Below are 5932 nucleotides of genomic sequence, written 5' to 3' on the forward strand. Positions count from 1 at the left end.
AATCATCTCTGGTGGGCATCTCCTTGTCAAGTCTTTGAATCTCTCCCATGCTTCATAAAATGTGTCACCATCTTGTTGTCTAAAAGTCTGCACCTCAGTTCTTAGCCTATTGATCCTTTGAGGAGGATAAAATCTTGCTAAAAACTTGTTCACCACTTCTTCCCAATTAGTTAAGCTTTCCTTTGGGAAGGATTCAAGCCATTTGGATGCCTTGTCCCATAGTGAAAAAGGGAACAGGAGCAGCCTATAGACATCTGGGTGGACTCCATTAGACTTCACTGTGTCACAAATCCTCAAGAAGGCGGTCATGTGTTAATTAGGATCTTCTTGAGCACCTCCTCCAAATGAACAATTATTCTGCACTAGGGTGATGAGCTGAGGTTTTAGCTCGAAATTGTTGGCATGTTTGGTGGGCTTCTGAATGCTGCTTCCACAGTTTCCTGGATTAGGATTGATATAGGATCCTAAGACCCTCCTTTCTTGCCCAGCCCAGTTTGCATGGCCTTCTCTGGCATGATTATGAGCTTCTTTTTCATGATTATTCTCCAAATTCTCTTCCATGTTGGGTTCAAAGTACTCTTCCTCTTGCTCAGCACCAATAATCCTTTTTCCTCTTGCCTCCCTTCTTAGTCTCCAAAGGGTTCTTTCAGGTTCTGAATCAAAGGATGTTGAGACTCCTTCTCTTCTCCCTGTCATACAACAAACAGATTGCACAATAGGAGGTATAGTGAAGATTATTCTTGTTAGAATGATTGTTAGTGTGAGTGATGCAATTTATCAAACAGTTAGTGGGTTAGTGAGCTGAATTATGATCAACTAAGAAAAAGAGAACAAAAAATAGAGAGGGTATAGAGGGTGAGGAAGAAATTAAAAATGAACTAAGGTAAATTGACTGAATAATACAAAATGAATAACGAAATATAAAAAAATGCTCAATCTAGTGATCTTCTAACTTAATCATTGTTGATTCAAAATCAATCCCCGGCAACAGCGCCATAAACTTGATGCATGAAAACTTGTCTCTCAACAAATTTCCCTTCGGCAAGTATACCGAATTGTCGTCAAGTAAAACTCACAATAGAGTGAGGTCGAATCCCACAGGGATTGATTGGTCAAGCAACTTTAGTTAGAAGAATATGCTAGTTGAGCTAAACAGAATTGAGATTGAGATGCAGGAATTTAAATGACTAGAAAGTAAATAATAGAAATTAAAGTGCAGAATCTTAAATGGGGAGTTGGGATAATGAGCAGGAAATTAAATGGCAGAAAGTAAATAGAATGGGTAAGATCAGAAATGGGGAGATCATTGGGTTTAGGAGATGTTGCATTCTCCGAATCAAGTTCATTCTCATCTCTTCCTCAATCAATGCATTCATTAATCTCCTTGGCAATCTTAAGTGATTGGATCCCAATTCCTTGGCAATCCAATCTCTCTAAGCTTGAACAATTGCCCAATTCCTTGATTTAATTGCTCATGGGAAGAGATGAAAGTGTGGTCACTGATTATACCACATGTATTTCCAAATCAAAGTGTTGGGAGGATTAAATGTCACAATATCCATCCAAACCCCAATTTGGTCAAACATGAGAAAGCATTTCTAGCATGATTTCCTCATCCCTTTTCCAAGGTTCAAAGGAGATCCAATTATGGAGAGTTTCTTTTCCAGGATAACTAACCAATTGAATTAAGATCGAAAGCTTTCTAGTAAGATCAAGAGAAAAGAAAGAAGAAGAAGAATGAAAACTATAATTGATCCATCAAATTACAACAGAGCTCCCTAACCCAATGAAAGGGGTTTAATTGTTCATTGCTCTAGGAATAAAAAATGGCAGAAAAGAAGAATCCATTCTAGAAGTACAGAAAAGTAAATATGCAAAGAGTAGTTCCCAAAAGTGCTAAGCTCTCTCTAGTTCAAAATTACTCCTATTTATACTACTCCTCATGATCTTCTAGTGAGTTCTTCAAGTCTTGGATGTGGGCTCTGGACCTTGAGTTGAAACAATTCTCCTCTTTAGTGGGCCCAGCTTGCAGAGAAATATGAATTAGGCTTGGGCATTTAGTGAGATTAACGTTGGGTAATATTTTGAGTGCGAGAACGTTAGTGGCATTCACTTTTTCCACTAACGTTCCACCGTTATATGCCCACGTTAATTCCAACGTTATAAAACTTAACGTGACTACTAACGTTTCTTACTCAATCCTTAGCCAACGTTAATGGGAATCACTTTTCTCATTAACGTTGGCTTGTGCCCCATTTCTTAAACGTTAATGGGAATCACTTTTTCCATTAACGTTGCTTGCCTCTTGCCCCTACGTTAGATCTCACGTTAGCTTGGCTAACGTAGCTCTTAACGTGGGTCTCTATCACCTTCGAGAGCGTTAGTGACACTCACCTTTGTCACTAACGCTTCAATTGCCTTAAGTCCCTACATTAGAACCCACGTTAACTACGTTAACTAAGTTAACGTGGCTCTTAACATAGTAATGAAGCCATCTCCCAACATTAGTGACAAAAGTGAGTATCACTAACGTTGGTTCTTTGAGTTCAACTCCACGTTAACTTTTACGTTAACAATCTTAACGTGAGAGTTAACGTAGGCAATGCTAATGATCCAACGTTAGTGACAAAAGTGAGTGTCACTAACGCTGGCGTTGTTGATCCTCTTCCATGTTAGAGTTCACGTTAACTAAGTTAACGTGACTCTTAACGTGGGGCATTGCCTAGTTTCCCAACGTTAGTGGTGTTCACTTTTACCACTAACGTTTAGGAGAAACGTTATTGGAGTTCTTGTTTCTCATTAATGTGGAGTCCTCTTTTTCTTCTACGTTAAGTACCACGTTAACTTAGTTAACGTGGCTCTTAACGTAAGCTATGAATGGCTTCGCAGGCGTTATTGGTGATCACTTTTTCTCATTAACGTTGCAAGCTCTTTGCCATCCCACGTTAGTAGTCACGTTAACTAAGTTAATGTGAATGCTAACGTGGTTCTTCCATGCTTCATTTGTCCTGAAATCAAGCAATTAAAGTGCATCAAAGCTTTAGCCAAAATCTTGAGATTATGCATCATCAAATTCTCATGCAATTCTGGCAAAAATCTCGTGAAATCATGCAAAATTCACAATAGTTGCTTAAATGAAGGTGTAAGTGTATTTTCACCCAAAACTTGCCTTATTCACTAGGAAAATGCATGAAACTACCCTAAAACAGTAAAGAAAAGGTCAGTGAAACTAGCCTAGATGCCCTGGCATCACAACACCAAACTTAAAGCTTGCTTGTCCCTGAGCAAGTACTGAAGTATAAGAAAAATGAAATGAAAGAACAAGAAGATAAAATGGAAGTAGCATTCCTGGTTCATGGAGTTTCATGCATAGCAACTTAGGTTCTTTCCTTTTAGGTTTCAAGCCTTTATCAAATCCCTAGTCACTCTCTTGATTGCATCCCTTGAGGCTTCTTTCTTATTGATCCTTCTCTTCTTTTTTTTTTTTTTTTTGCTAGGTGCTTTGTAGGAGGGCGACTCTTTATGATAAGCTTTTAGCCAACACTCCCAAACCAGTTGGTTTTAGGGTGCTAGGTGTTAAGACACCCCTAAGGACTTACTCCCTCAAGTCTCTTTCCCTCATACATACACACCACAGGCACATGGTTTGTTATTCTTCTTTCTTGAGACCTTGGTGTCCAGCACCTCTTTGGGTTACTAAGTGCTCTGTAACAAGGGTTACTCTTGATAGTGGACTTTCAGCTGATAATCCCGGATTAGTTAATCCAAGTTACCAAGTGATAAGGCACCCCTAAGAGCTTATTCATCCAAGTATATCCCTTGTACATAAACACCACAGACACATGCCTCAATTTTGAAACCCTTGGTGCCTACCATTGTTTCTTATTGTGTTTCCTTTCTTATTTTCACTTGTATTACTCTCTTTCTTTTCTTGTTGGCATCTTATTGGTTAGCTAGCCTCAAAGAATGTGTCTCAAACATAGGACTTAGGATGGATAGTTGCTTTCTTTCCTTTCTTGGTGAACCAACTTAGCTTACTAATCATCCTACCACAAACATTCAGAATGCACTTCACAAAATGACTCCACTCTCGTTCTTTCCATAACATTTTCTTTTTGATTAACTTAAAGAGACAAGCATACAAGTAAGAAACGTGAAAGTGAGCATTCAAGGCATTAGGTTAGCACACTAAGATGTGAATAAGGAAGAACAAGTACAATATGCAGGTTTCATTCAATCAATTTTCACTTAGAGTTTGGTATTTCGAGATGGTTTGATACAACCTCATGATATCTTCCTTGGCGTTATCCTCCTAGCAATCACGTCTTTGTCTGTTTCCTTGGATAATGAGGTATGCTCATCCTCTGGGGTTGATTGGAATCCTATAACACTATTGAAAGTTGCTTGTTCTCTAAGCACTTGGAAAAGAGTTAGTATGCATGTGTGTGTGTGAGCTTCTGAGCTTGGCTTGGTGTGTGAACACCAAACTTAGTTCCTTGCTTACCTTGACAAATTGGATGTATGCAATACTTTGTGTGCTTTTTATTCTGAAACACTATGAGTTAAAAAGACAATCTATGTATTAGAGGCTAAGCCTCTGTCAAGTGAGTTCTCTAATTGCTAGAGCAATGCTTCATCATTAAGGGTTACAATGCACTCTTAGGCTGGGTTTTTGGTGGGACACCAAACTTAGAACCTTATATTCACCCTTGTATTATTTTTGGTGTGTAACACCAAACTTAGCTCTTCACACTATAGAGAACCCACTTTGACATTTTTATCAAAAGACCTATGAAAAGAAAATTACCTCAGGTTGGGTTGCCTCCCAACAAAGTGCTTTTTTAGCGTCACTAGCTCGACGATTCCTTCCTCAGTTGAGGTTGTACTTCTGTTTGGGGGTCTCCCCCATACTGCCCAAGTAGTGTTTGAGTCTTTGCCCATTCACCATGAACCTTCTCCTTGAGTTTTCTTCCATTATTTCTATGTGTCCATAAGGTGAGACTTTTGTGACTAGAAAGGGTCCCGACCATCTTGATTTGAGTTTCCCAGGAAAGAGTTTCAGTCTAGAGTTGTAGAGAAGCACATGTTGCCCTTCTTCGAAACTTCTGGGTACCAAGTTGAGATCATGTCTCCTTTTTACTTTTTCTTTGTAAATCTTGGTATTTTCATAGGCTTGAGACCTAAATTCTTCCAATTCTTGAAGCTGTAGGACCCTTTTTTTCACCAGCAGCAGTGCTATCTAAGTTTAGTGTTTTAAGGGCCCAGGAGGCCTTGTGCTCCAACTCTAATGGCAAGTGACAAGCCTTACCATACACCAGTTGATATGGGAACATTCCAATTGGTGTTTTGAAGGCTATCCTGTATGCCCAAAGAGCATCATCTAGTTTCTTTGCCCAATCTTTTCTTGATATCCCCATAGTCTTCTCTAGAATCCTTTTTAACTCTCGGTTGGATATCTCTATTTGCCCACTTGTCTGGGGATAATAAGGTGTGGCAACCTTATGCTTCACCCCATATCGCAGGAGTAAGGCTTCCAATGGTCTATTGCAGAAATGGCTTCCCCCATCGCTAATGAGAGCTTGTGGGACTCCAAACCTGGTGAAGATATTCTTTCGAAGGAATTTTATAACTACCTTGTTGTCATTAGCTGGGGTTGCCACTGCCTCCACCCACTTAGATACATAGTCCACTGCCACCAAGATAAACCTGTTTGAATATGAGGGTGGGAATGGTCCCATGAAATCGATTCCCCACACATCAAACAGTTCAAGTTCTAGAATATATTGCTGTGGCATTTCATTTCTTTTGGGCAGGTTCCCAGCCCTTTGGCATTCGTTGCAGCTTTTCACCAATTTCTTGGCATCCTTGAAAATAGTGGGCCAAAAGAACCCACATTGCAGCACTTTTGCTGCAGTTCTTTTTCCTCCAAAGT

At 39.5% G+C, this 5932-nt stretch overlaps 1 non-coding gene across 1 annotated transcript; it reads left to right on the top strand.

The window, feature by feature from the left end:
• Positions 1–108, top strand: LOC112793915 (small nucleolar RNA R71). The gene has a single exon (XR_003198602.1). It is a non-coding gene; the product is annotated as a small nucleolar RNA R71 (small nucleolar RNA).
• Positions 109–5932: the final 5824 nt, after the last annotated feature.

The sequence above is a fragment of the Arachis hypogaea genome, chromosome 3, assembly GCF_003086295.3.
Source record: "Arachis hypogaea cultivar Tifrunner chromosome 3, arahy.Tifrunner.gnm2.J5K5, whole genome shotgun sequence".
Lineage (NCBI taxonomy): Eukaryota > Viridiplantae > Streptophyta > Magnoliopsida > Fabales > Fabaceae > Arachis > Arachis hypogaea.